Here is a 13598-nt window from a genome sequence, read left to right as displayed (position 1 = left end):
GGTCCACAAGCTGTTTTGAAAAGTGCTTTTTTTTTAGGAATCTTTTTTTCAATCGTGCTATCCGCTCTTATTTTGAAATGGCAACAACAAACAGGTAGCAGACGCCCAAATGCGTTTGCCACCCCCCCCCGGTCGACAGTTTACGTTCTCCAACCCCCCCCCCCCCCCACCCACCTCCCACGTTCCCCCGTAACTGGCCCCTTCAGTGATTGAAAAAATATAATGTTGCCCATCATCATTTCTATTTGAGTACCCCTGGTATAGATAGTAGTATAGATATAGTAGTTAGTAGTATAGATAGAGTAGATAGTAGAGCAGATAGTATAGATAGAGTAGATAGTAGTGTAGATAGTAGAGTGGATAGTACAATAGATAGTAGAGTATATAGTAGAGTAGATAGTAGAGTAGAAAGTAGTGTAGATAGTACTATAGATAGTAGTATAGATAGAGTATATAGTACTATAGATAGTAGTGTAGATAGTAGAGTATATAGTATTATAGATAGTAGTGTAGATACTAGAGTGGATAGTACTATAGATAGTAGAGTAGATCATAGTGTAGATAGTACTATAGATAGTAGAGTACATAGTAGATAGTAGTGTAGATCAGTAGCCAATCATGACCATTAAACCTGGGCCCGCTTCCATCCACCCCTCCCCCCCAAAAAATTTTGTTTCCTCTCCTAATGAACTACAATAAAGAAAAAATTGAGACAGTACAGCTTTAGAAATGCAATAAACAATAACATCTGTACTAGACAACTTCTTAAATCGACATCTAAACAATTACAAAAATATAAGCAAATAAATTATTCACCCATGTCTATTCAATCTGTGTTGGAAGGTGAGGGGTTATGTGGATGCCTGTGAGCCTGTGTCTCCCCCTATCAGGACTGTGATGCCTCCGCAGAATGTTGCTGATTGGTGGGCCCGCTGTTCATTTACAGAGGGCCTGGCAGTTATAATTCAGCGCAATACCAGTTTCAAATGACAGTAAAATTGACCAATCATATCTGCCGTCTTAGTGGGCGGGCTTAACTGTATGATAATTTCCGCCTGCTGTGGCGACGCTAGCTGTTGTTAGCGTACCACCGCTAGCTAGTTTCGATTAATTCCTTTGATGCTCTCATGCGCGTTGTTTATATATTACGCTCCCGAGGAACACGGAGCTGTGGAACCTTATTTGGTTGGAACCTTATTTTGCTTAAGAAGTTATCTAGTACATATGTTATTGTTTATTGCGTTTTTAAAGCTGTAATGTTGTCTCAATTTAATTTTTTTTCATTGCAGTTAATTAGTAGAGGAAACTAATTTTTTTCGGGGGGGATGGGAGCGGGCCCAGGTATAATGGTCATGGTTCGCTACTGATATATATATATATATATATATATATATATATATATATATATATATATATATATATACACACTACCATTCAAAAGTTTGGGGTCACTAATAAATGTTCTTATTTTTTAAAGAAAAGCAGTTTTTTTCAATGTAGCTAACATTAAATGAATCAAAAATACACTCCATACATTATTAATGTGGTAAATGACTATTCTAGCTGTAAACGTCTGGGTTTTAATGCAATATCTACATAGATGTATGGAGACCCATTTCCAACAACCATCACGCCAGTGTTCTAATGGTACATTGTGTTGCTAACTGTGTAAGAAGGCTATTGGATATTTAGAAAACCCTTGAAAACCCTTGTTCAAGTAGGTTAGCACAGCTGAAGTCAGTTTTGCTGATTAGAGAAGCTATAAAACTGACCTTCCTTTGAGCTCAAGATTCAAGATTCTTTATTTGTCACATGTATAAATTGTGACGATACAAGATACACAGTGAAATGAATATGTGACTGTTCCTAGACTATGCGGCAGTAAAAAGATAATTACAATTTACAATTAAATATCTAGATAAATCAACAATTAAGTAATTTACAATTTACATTATTTATAAGATATCAATATAAACTATAGAACTATAGAAGTAAAAAGATAATAAATAATCTACCATATACATGTAATGGATCTATAAGTGACTGTGTGACAGATAAAGTGACTGAGTGTCAGATAAGGTGGTTGTGTGTCTGATGAAGAATGGAATGGTCCATGTGTGTTATATGTTTTGTGTATCCGGTGTGTTTAGTGTCCGAATGATCTGAGGGTAAAGGCTCCTCCTCAGCCTCTCAGTTCTGGCCCTGATGGAGCGTAGACGTTTCCCTGAGGGTAGCCATTCAAACAGACTATGGTTTGGGTGGTGAATGTCCTTACTGATGCGTTTGCCAGATGCTCTGCACCACCTGGAGTAAATGTCCTGAGGTTTTGGGAGTACAGTCCTGGTGATGCGCTCAGAGCAGCGTATCACTCTTTGGAGGTCTTTCTTGTCCTGGGCGTTGCAGTTACCAAACCAGGTAGTGATGTTACCAAAAAGAACAGACCCAATGGTGACAGAAAAGAAGAGTTTTTAGCAGTGCTGTGGAGATCTTGAATTTCTTTAGCCTCCTGAGATGGTACAAGCGTTGCCTCACCTTCTTTATCTGGGTGGAGATGTGTGTGGACCATGTCAGGTCCTCAGAGACTCAGAGGTATTTGTAGCTACTCACTTTCTCAACTGGAGTGTCATTGATCTGAAGAGGTGTGTATGAAGTCCTCCTCTTCTCCCTTCTAAAGTCAACGACCATCTCCTTGGTCTTAGACACATTCATTTCCAGGTTGTTGACTCCACACCATGATGACAGTTGTTCCACTTCACACTGGTAGGCCTTTTCATCATTGTTAGAGATTAGGCCTACCACCACTGTATCATCAGCAAATTTCACAATGGTGTTGGAGCTGTGGGTGGCTATACAGTCATGTGTGTACAGTGAGTACAGGAGTGGGCTCAATACACATCCTTGGGGGGCGCCGATACTGAAGGTTTTTGAGCTGGATTTAAAGTTCCCCATCTTGACCACTTGAGGTCTGTCAGTCAGGAAGCTCTGTACCCAGGAACACAATGAGTGGTTCAGCCCCAGATCATGGAGTTTCATGACCAGCCTTGAAGGAACTATGGTATTGAATGCCGAGCTGTAGTCCACAAACAGTAGGCGTGCATAGTTCCCTTTTCCGTTGTCGAGATGGGTGAGGATAGTGCGGAGAATGTATGCTATGGCGTTGTACAGTACTCCTGTTGCTACGATAGGTGAACTGAAGTGGGTCCAGTGTAGGGGGGAGGGATGAACAGATGAAGTCCTTGATCAGCTTTTCAAAGCACTTCATTATCACAGATGTGAGAGCCACTGGGCGGTAGTCATTCAGACAGGCTGGATTGGTCTTCTTGGGAACAGGGATAATTATAGATTTTTTTAAACAACTCGGGACGACAGAATGGGCCAGGGATAGATTAAATATGGTGGTAAACACAGGGGCCAGCTGATCAGCGCAAGATTTTAGTACCCTCCCGGGGATGCCATCAGGACCAGCTGCCTTCCTGCTATTTATCCGTTTCAGAGCTTTTCTTACGTCTGACTCTGGAATAGTGAGAGGATGATCCTCACTGATCAGGTTGCACACCATTGTAGCATTAGCGTTACTTGCTAAGCTAGCAATGCTAACGGCATTAGCATAATCAGTGCTAACCTCGAAATGGGCATAGAAGGTGTTTAAGTCTTCTGCCAGTGAAGGATCTGTGATGGTTGAGGTGTGTGTTTGTTTATTAAAGTCCGTGATGGTCCGGAGACCCTGCCACACTCGTCTGTTGTCGCGGTCTCCCAGATGACACTCTACTTTGTCTCTGTATCTCCCTTTAGCAGCCTTAACCGCTTTTCTCACGTTATACGACTCTGCTTTATACAGAGTCATATCCCCAGTGCTCAGTCCAGTGTTGTATGCGGTAGTACGAGCTTTAATAGCCTTACGAATTGTTCTATCTACCCATGGTTTCTGATTAGGAAAGATCTTAACAGTCATCATAGGCACGATATCATCCGTTACTTTGGCTACAAAGCTTGTAACTACCTCCGTGAACTCGTCGACGTCATCAGAGCTCGCCCGAAACATGTCCCAGTCGACGTCACTCAACGCGTCCTGAAGCGTGGCTTCTGATTGGGTGGACCAGTGTCTTATCACTCTGGTCGATGGAGCTTCTTGTTTTAGCCTTTGTTTATATTCCAGCATGAGGAAAATGGCGGCGTGGTCAGATTTTCCAAAAGCCGGGAGAGAGATGGCTTTATAGGCATTCTTGATTGGGGTGTAGCAGTGGTCCAGAGTACTTGTTCCTCTCGTTGCATAAGCTACATGCTGATGCAAGTTGTGCATAACTCTCTTAAGGTTTGCTTTGTTAAAATCACCAGCTACAATGAGTGCAGTGTCCGGGTGTTTAGCGTAGTGGGCACTTACGACATCATGTAGTGAGGCTAGAGCAATGTCCGTGTCCGCCTGTGGTGGAATATAAACGGCGATAGTGATGACTGAGGTAAACTTGCGAGGCAGGTAGAAAGGGCGACTGAGAATAGCCAAGTGCTCCATATTCGGTGAACAGGAGCGTGACAGAACTGAGATATTCTTAGGATCACACCATTTGTTGTTGGTCATGAAGCACACACCTCTACCTTTAGATTTCCCAGAATCTGCCGTCCTGTCCATTTGAAACAAGGAGAAAGTTTCAGCAGGTAGTACAGCATGGTCTGGAATGGTAGGAGTGAGCCATGTCTCCATGAAACAAAGAATGTTACAGTCGCGTATGTCCCTTTGGAAGCGAACTCGAGCCCTGATGTCGTCCAGCTTGTTATCCAACGATTGTACATTGCCGAGCAGAATACTGGGCAGAGGAGGACGATGTGCACTCTCTCGTAGTCTGTTTCGAACACCAGCGCGTCTCTCTCTGTGTTTCTTATGAGGAGGTTCATCTTCGTCTCCATTGTTGTTCAAATCCTCGTTCCGGAGGATACCTGTTGGCCAAGTCGAGCTATCGCACAAGTCCTCAGAGACAAGGTAAATTGACCTGGTTTTTATTTCTAAAAGTGTACTATGTGATCAGTGCCAGTGACGGAGTGGTAAAATTACTAAGAAAAACTAAATAAAAAGCTATTATAAAGCATAGTCTGAGCGGAGCAGTCACGACCGCATCTGGTCTCACCCGCGCCATCTTTGAATGAGAGCTAGTTGAGAATCTGGAGCATTATAATTGTTGGTTTGATTAAACTCACAAAATGGCCAGAAAAAGACATCTTTCAATTGAAACTCGACAGTCTATTCTTGTTCTGAGAAATGAAGGCTATTCCATGCGAGACATTACCAAGAAACGGAAGATTTCCTACAATGGTGTGTATTTTGCCAATGCAAAAATGAAGAAATGAGAAAATGAAGTACCACGGGCAACATTAAAGACGCTTCCTCACAGATGGCTTCATGACGAATCAAATACACAATACAAGAATTCACATTCTCTTCAGTTCAACCCATTGGTCACAACAATGAAATTCGAAACACAATTCAAATATCACTTGAATATTGGAAGAGTTTTACAGGGGGATTACTTCTCCTTACAAGCAATGGGTAATTGAGCTGGTTACATAACTCATTTCCCATTTCGTATGCTCCATTTTAAAATATAAAATCATGAACACACTTAAATGAACACAAGCATTTGCATCTCGTTTCTTTGTCAAAAATTACAAAAAATTACAGTCAACACTACCCAATTAGTAGTAAAAGAACAGTAACTGTTATGAGCAATCCACAATTGTAATTGTAAACTCAATTGTAAACTGGTGATTGCTGTATTCTTTCTTTAATCTGCGCTATCTCGGGGCTCAGATTACAGTAACTGTTATGAACAATCCACAATACACTTGTAAACTGTGCATGAACGACTCGCAATTTAAAGTCTGGAACCATTAAACCGGATTATACATTCTTGTATGAGCGATGTCCACATCCGAAGTTAACCACTCGGGCACTGCTGTGAAAAACCCATTAGCGTTAGCACGGTTAAGCTATAGACCTTGTGGTCTCGACTAGCTTTACAGAAATACTCGGTGCCATTTACCAAATGACTGATTTTCCCGCATATTAAAACAATATCGTGGACAATCCATTTCTACTCTCCCACCTCCAATGACATTGGCTCTTTCTGAACTATTTTTATATTTCCGAATACTTGGTTAGAGGGAATTAAGTACCATGGGCAACATTAAAGATGTTTCCTCACAGATGGCTTTATGACGAATGAGGAAAAACCCACGGTTGTCCCCTATTGTCTAGGCCGGGCTATTGACACCCAATCAAAGATGACAATGATTACTACTCTCTGCTCAAGAAAAGCCAACGTCATTGGTGGATGGGTTTTAACAGAAAAAAATATAGTTTTCTTTTTATACACATTACATATGCATTTGCATGTTTCCTGTTACTTGTGCTTCAAATAACATTATGACTCACAACTGCTGATGACAGTTTAAACCGGCTACAATACTCCCCTGCAAAATAAATGTCGTCCCGACATTTTTACAGTTGAATTATGCACCGTTCCACACTAGTCTATACCCACTTATTCTTCAAGGCAGAATTTTTTTTAATTGTTCATGGCAATGACCTGTATCAACAGTGTATGAATTGTCCATGACAGTGTTCATGTCCATGCTCATGTGAACTGGGGCTGATACATGTATGTAGGGTAGTAATAGGGAGGCTGAAGGGCAATCAGCCCTGTGAATGGGTATACAGGTACTGGTTGTAAGGTTGACTGGCTACCACACATCTGCTCCACTTGGTAACACAAGGGAATGCCTAACTGATCATATGTGGTTCGCTTTGGCGGATGTCTGTCTCTTTGTGGATGTTGGTAGAACATCCACAAAGAACATCCATCTTGATTCACTGGCTCGGCTGGTATTCTTGTTGTGGGCATGTTTCTCTGTTCACCAGGTAGTAGTTCACTGCGCTCCACTGAGTGATGTTCAACATTTCCTTGAGTCTCGTCAGACATTGTATGTGTCTCTTCTTCCAGCACCTCATCCTCTTCTCATCCTCTTCTCCCTCTTCCTGAGCCGCAGACTCAAGACTTGTGGAGACACATAACTATAATCACCCTCATCCTCACTATCAGTATCCACTTCCAGAGGTTGGGTAGGTTTAGAACTCTTTTCCTTCTTCCTCTTAGAGACAGGACCTGAATCTGGAATTTCAGAAGGAAGATGATCACACGACATGAGTAAGTTTCTATGTAGAACTCTGGAACGCCCTTTCCCCTGCTCTGGCCTGACTTCATAGATGGGAAGTTCTGGCCCCATCTGCGGCACTACTGTGTCAATATTGTCCTCCTAGTGGTTACGGAGCTTACCAGGCCCTCCTCTAGGCGAAAGGTTTTTCACTAGTATCCGCTTGCCCGGCTGGAGGATTGAACTCCTCACCCTCAAATTGTACAGCCTTTTCTCATTTTCAGCTGGGCATTCCTCTTTGTAATGCTGTATACCTCTTCCATACCGTTTCCAGATCTGCACAAATTTTTGTGGCTGTTTGGAATCTGAATGTGCATGCAATCCAAACAGCATGTCAACTGGGAGTCTAGGAGATCTCCCATACAGAAGGTAGAAGGGAGCATATCCTGTGACTTCATTGCGCGTACAATTGTAGGCATACAACAGTTTATTCAAGTGTTCCTTCCAGTTGGACTTTTGTGTCTCCGTAAGGGTCTTCAACATCTGTAACAATGTTCGATTCATGCGCTCCACCTGCCCATTTCCCATGGGATGGTATGGTGTGGTTTGTGATCTGGCAACGCCGCTGATCTTCTTCAGCTGGGAGAACAGCTGGTTCTCAAATTCTCCCCCTTGATCATGGTGTATTCGGGCGGGAAACCCAAACTTCAGAGCATAATCATTGAAAATTAGCTGTGCAGCTACCTTGCCCGTCTTAGATGTTGTGGCGTATGCCTGCGCGATGCGGGTGAAGTGATCAACAATGACTAGTATGTATTGGTACCCACCTCTACATTGCTCTAGGTGGAGGAAATCAATGGAGACTAGTTCGAAGGGTTGGGTTGTCACGATGTTGGTCAGAGGGGCTCTGCTCTCACGACTGGGCTTCTTCTGTTTCACACAGACGCAGGCTTTAGTCACATACTGCTCGATATCGGACTGTAGGTAAGGCCAAAAGAAGCGGTCACGCACAAGTGACACTGTGCGCTCAGCTCCCTGATGCCCCATGTCGTCGTGCAACTCTTCCAGCACTTTTGTCTTGTACTGTTCGGGCAACACTAGTTGTTAGAACCTCAAGCTTGGCTCGACTTGAAACTCCATGCTTAAAGTCTCATGGAAGACAAAGCTCCAGACTATTCTCCGTCCTGGCTCCAAGATGGTGGAACGATCTTCCATTAGCTGCTAGGACTGCAGAGTCTATTACTATCTTCAAGCGTAGACTGAAGACTCACCAGTTTGTTGAGTTCTTACCAGAGCTCTAATTCAGCTGATACCACTTGCCGTTGTTCTTAAATTGTATGTCCGTTTATGGTTATTTGTGCTTCTAGGCAAATGTCTAACTTGCAAAACACTAGGTAATGATACTGACTTCTGTAGTTTAGTAGTAGTCTGACTCAATGGTGTCTTGAATTCTGGCCTATTTGTACTATTTCCTAGGATGTATTCTGTGATCAGAAGCAAAGCACTTTGTAAGTCGCTCTGGATAAGAGCATCTGCTAAATGCCGTAAATGTAAATGTAAATGTAAATGTTTGCGAGTTGTGGTGACCCGATACATCAGACCATCGTCCAGTGTCAGCTTATCCCATTCACGAAAGAGGCATTTTGTCTTTGAACTAAATGTTCTGAGAATCCAAGCTGGTGGTTTACAGCCTTGCAACTTATATTCTAGCACTGGTTTGATAGATGGGTCAGCTTCTTGTGCTTTCCTCAGTTCGTCTGTTGGTATGGGTAAGACAGGCATGGTTGAGGTCCCAGTCTGTTCTGATAGAGCCTGCGTTACCAGGGCAACCAATCAGCTTACACCAGTCTCACACTGGGCTTCCACAGATTGAATTGCAGCCATAACAACATCCGACGATAGATCTTCTAAACACTCCTTCATCATCATCTCTACATCGAGCGGCATTCGGGACAGGGCATCTGCATCACTGTTCTCTTTCCCTGGCCAGTACTAGCTCCCTGGCTAGCTCTGCAACCCATCTGTAGGTGGTGGCATTCAGTTTTGCAGTTGAAAGAACATAGGTTAGCAGGTTATTATCACTGTACGCTGTGAAATTGGGGGCATAATACAGATAGACCCGGAACTTTTCTGTGATAGCCCACTTTAGAGCCAGGAATTCTAATTTACCTGCGTGCAAATGATAATTCTTCTCTGCTTTCGTTAGAGTGCGTGATCCATAAGCAATAACTCTTAGTTTCCCTTCTTGCTTCTGGTACAAGACAGCTCCCAGTCCCTGCTGGGATGCATCTGTGTGCATGACAAAGGGTTGGGTGAAGTCAGGGAAGCCTAGAACAGAAGCGTGAGCAAACAGTCAATCAGTTGTTCAAGGGTCTGCTGATGGAGACCATCCCAGGAGATCTGTTGATTTGATGGAACCACATGGTTCTTTCTCAGTCTCCCCTTTATCCTTCTCTCCTTCTCGGGACCTGCACTGAGCAGGTCATAGAGGGGACTTGCTATTCTGGAGAAATTCTTGTATTGTCTGTAGTAGGTCAACAAACCAAGTACCTTTTCTGAGTTGACCCACAGTTTGAGGTTGGACATCCTTCAGTGCTCTTACAGCCTCAATATGAGCAGGATCAACTTGACTACCTTCTGCTGAGACCATCCTCCACAGGTAGCGTATTTCCGGTTTGAATAAATGACACTTGCTGGGCTTAAGTTTAATGCCATGTTGTCTGAGTCTTTGCAGAACTTTGCGCACATCATTCACATGATCATTAAATTTCTTGCAAAAGACTAGTGTGTCATCCAGGTAGGGAATCCAAATGTCATTGCGCCGCCCTTCCAAGCACTCCTCCATGCAGCGTTGGAATGCTGCTGGGGCATTCATCAACCCAAAAGGGATGCGGTCCCACTCATAAAGGCCCCACGGTGTCACAAAGGCTGTGAGTGGCCCACTCTCCTCAGTCATGAACCCCTGGTGATACGCTTTTCCCTGGTCCAACAGAGAAAACAATGAATTCCCTCCCAGGCTATCTAGTATATCTTGAACCCCTGGGATGGGCTGACGGTCCGCATGTGTTTTCATGTTCAGTTCTCTATAGTCAACGCACAAACCCAGGGTACCCTGTTTTTTTCTAACACATACTACAGGTGAGGAGTAGGAAGAAGTGGACTTCCTGATCCAGCCCTGTTTAATTAAATCATGGAGATAATCCTTCATCTCGATATAAAGGTTTTGGTACAGACATATAGGTGCGCTTCACTGGCTCAGGGTCTTTAAGGTGTATACTCATTTGCAAGCTATCAATACATCCAATATCACTGTCTGAGCGTGAGAAAGAATGGCACTCCTCGCTCAACGTTTGTCGTACCTGTTGCTTCTTATCTTCACTCAGATGTTCCAGGTCTATGGGTGGGTCCCACATCTCCTCATCTGAATTGTCGTGAGCTGAGGGCACTTCCGTTTGGCTACTTGTAGCAGTCGTCACATTCTCACCAGCCAGCCAGGGTAACACAGTCATTACGGGCTGAACTACACCTATCAATGTGCGCCCTGCTAATGCAATAACTCTGTCTGTAGGGTTGGCGATGTCAATTCTAATTACAGGCTTTGCCCCCTTCTTAATGCTGACTAAGGTGTCATTAAGTCTAAGGCCTTCTGGCCATTGAGGGTTTGAATCTGGTTCAAAAATCATCAAAGTGTCATCTTTAGGTGGATGAGAAACTATACAACATTCTGCTTGGATGACACTAAGCTTTGGGACCATTACTCCCACTCTCTTCGTACTCACTATATACTCGCCTGCCTGGTTGGCGCCCACTGCCTGTATGAGTGCTCTGACTTTTCCCTTCTTAAGGCTGGGAAAAGCATTTTTAACTGCGCTATACTGCTTTGCCTTTTCAGTATTGCTCAGGATATGTTCAATTACATTGAAACCTATGATGGGATGTGAAAGCTGCTGACCCTTCATTACCAACATGCGGATCATTAACTCATCCATGTGGTCCCCTTCAGATGCCAGTCTGAAAGGTGTTTCTATCCATCCTAGAAATGGCATGCTGGTTCCATTTGCCGCTGTCAATGTCAGGCTGTCAGGTGAGTCAAGCAGTTCCGACACATTCCTCATCTTTGTATTCAGCAGGTACTCCTCTCTTCCTTGTTCATCAATGATACAAATTTGGCAACCAGTGTCCCAGAAATCTTGGGTCCTATGGCCATTCAGGTAGCATTCAACAAGGCATTGACGGCCAACTAACGAAGTCACTTTACAAGGCGAACTTCCCTGGACCAGCGAGGAAGGAATCAGCATGCTCTCTTTTCCAGGTGACTTTAATTTTTTTCTAGATGGTGTGGCTCTTCTGCAATTTTCTAGTTTGTGGGGCTCATCTCTAGATATGGTTAGTACTTGACTGGTTGATTTTCCCCCTGTCCTCATTGCAGAGGCTTCCCTGGGGTGCTGGCAGGCAGAACACCGTCTTGGGGCATGCATAGAGCCTCTATATTGCAAATTTGGTTCACTAGGTGGTCGTGGGGGTCTCGAAGCCTCAGGCCAACTGCGAGCAGGGTGGCCTGAGTGGTCCTGCCGGGGCACAGCTTGCACTTAAGTGTCTACACCATGCCTTTCTGATCCCCTGTGTGTAGGAGGGATGTAAGACTGCTACCCATAGACTGGTGATTGCTGTATTCTTTCTTTAATCTGCACTATCTCGGGGCTCAGATTACAGTAACTGTTATGAACAATCCACAATACACTTGTAAACTGTGCATGAACGACTCGCGATTTAAAGTCTGGAACCATTAAACCGGATTATACATTCTTGCATGAGCAATGTCCACATCTGAAGCTAACCCAGGCACTAGGGTGTTTCTTATTTTTGAAGACTTGATTTTTGCATGGGCCACCCTGCCATTTGGTTCATTATCATAAAAAAGTAATACCTTTTTTTTTTTTTAGAATGATTTTTAGGGGTCGCTACCGACCCTACAGTATTGCGCAAATGTACCCTAAAAATGCTTATGTTTCATATGATGTTATGCAACAAAAGTGGTTGGTGCTTAGCATACAAACCTCTTTTAACTAGTAATTTTTTTACTTTTAGTGTGCAGAATTGTGTCTATAATGCTTAATTGTTCCTTTTGCAGGTTAAACTAGTGTAACTACTGTACAATGATGGCTTCATCAACCAGTGCAACGATAGCTACCAGAAAGAAAACTGAGATATGGCTTATTGGACAGATGTCCTCTTCTTTAGACAGTGTTATGCTTCCTTCAAAAAGGGAAGTGTTGGCCCTTTTCTTCCATTATAAGCAGATTGCCAAGCGAAGCATTAGGGAAGCATTACATTCCACAGCAAATAATGTTTTTGAAGTTTGGTCAAAGGCCCGAATACCAGTGCAATTAAAGAAGCACGTTGTCCCTAAAATCGAAAACATTTACAAGGAATGGGAAAAGTTGAAGAAAAATAAAGAGAATAAAGCTAAGCGTTCAGATTATTTGAAACAAAAGGAAGACCAATGGAATGAAGGGTTAGAAGAACTATTCGATATTGCCCATGCCAACGCAACGTCTTTTAATAAATAAGTAGAAATGCAATGACAGAAAATGGATGTTTTTAATGCATGTAATAAGTAAATAAATGTGTACCAAGTAAATGAGTCATTATCACCAGTCTCCATCGGTTTTATGATTTTTTCCTATGTTAATGAATAAGAGCGCATAGTAAAATATGCCTTAAATTTCAATGACTGGTAGTGCCCAGTAAAAATGTTTTTTTTCCCCTTGAAATTTTTACACATATATTTTCTCACCAAAATGAACCATTTCAGTGGGTGGCCCACTGGAAAAAAAAATAAAAATTTTAACCCCAAATAAAAAACACCCTACCGGGCACTGCTGTGAAAAACACATTAGCGTTAGCACAGTTAAGCTATAGACCTTGTGGTCTCGACTAGCTCAGCGACATCTGCAGCTAGCTCAGTTTCTACTCTCCCACCTCCAATGACATTGGCTATTTCTGAACTATTTTTATATTTCCGAATACCTGGTTAGAGGGAATTAAGTACCACGGGCAACATTAAAGATGTTTTCTCACAGATGGCTTTATGACGAATGAGGAAAAACCCGCGGTTGTCCCCTATAGTTTTGGGCGGGGCATTGACACCCAATCAAAGATGACAATGATTACTACTCTCTGCTCAAGAAAAGCCAACCGGCTACATGTACTACTCCCTTCAGAGGAGAGCACAAACAGGATCTAACCAGAGTAGAAGGAGAAGTGGAAGGCCCCGCTGCACAACTGAGCAAGAAGACAAGTACATTAGAGTCTCAAGTTTGAGAAATTGACGCCTCACAGGTCCTCAACTGGCAGCTTCATTAAATCAGGCATGAAAATCTGTCACCTTTCGGCGAAATTCGCCGTTTTGAAGTTGAAAAGGGTGACCTACGTGAATCGTGTAGATCCGATGA

Source organism: Brachyhypopomus gauderio, chromosome 4 (genome assembly GCF_052324685.1).
Source record: "Brachyhypopomus gauderio isolate BG-103 chromosome 4, BGAUD_0.2, whole genome shotgun sequence".
Classification (NCBI taxonomy): Eukaryota; Metazoa; Chordata; class Actinopteri; order Gymnotiformes; family Hypopomidae; genus Brachyhypopomus; species Brachyhypopomus gauderio.
The sequence above is the reverse complement of the archived record's forward strand: the minus strand, read 5'-3'. Positions refer to the sequence as shown.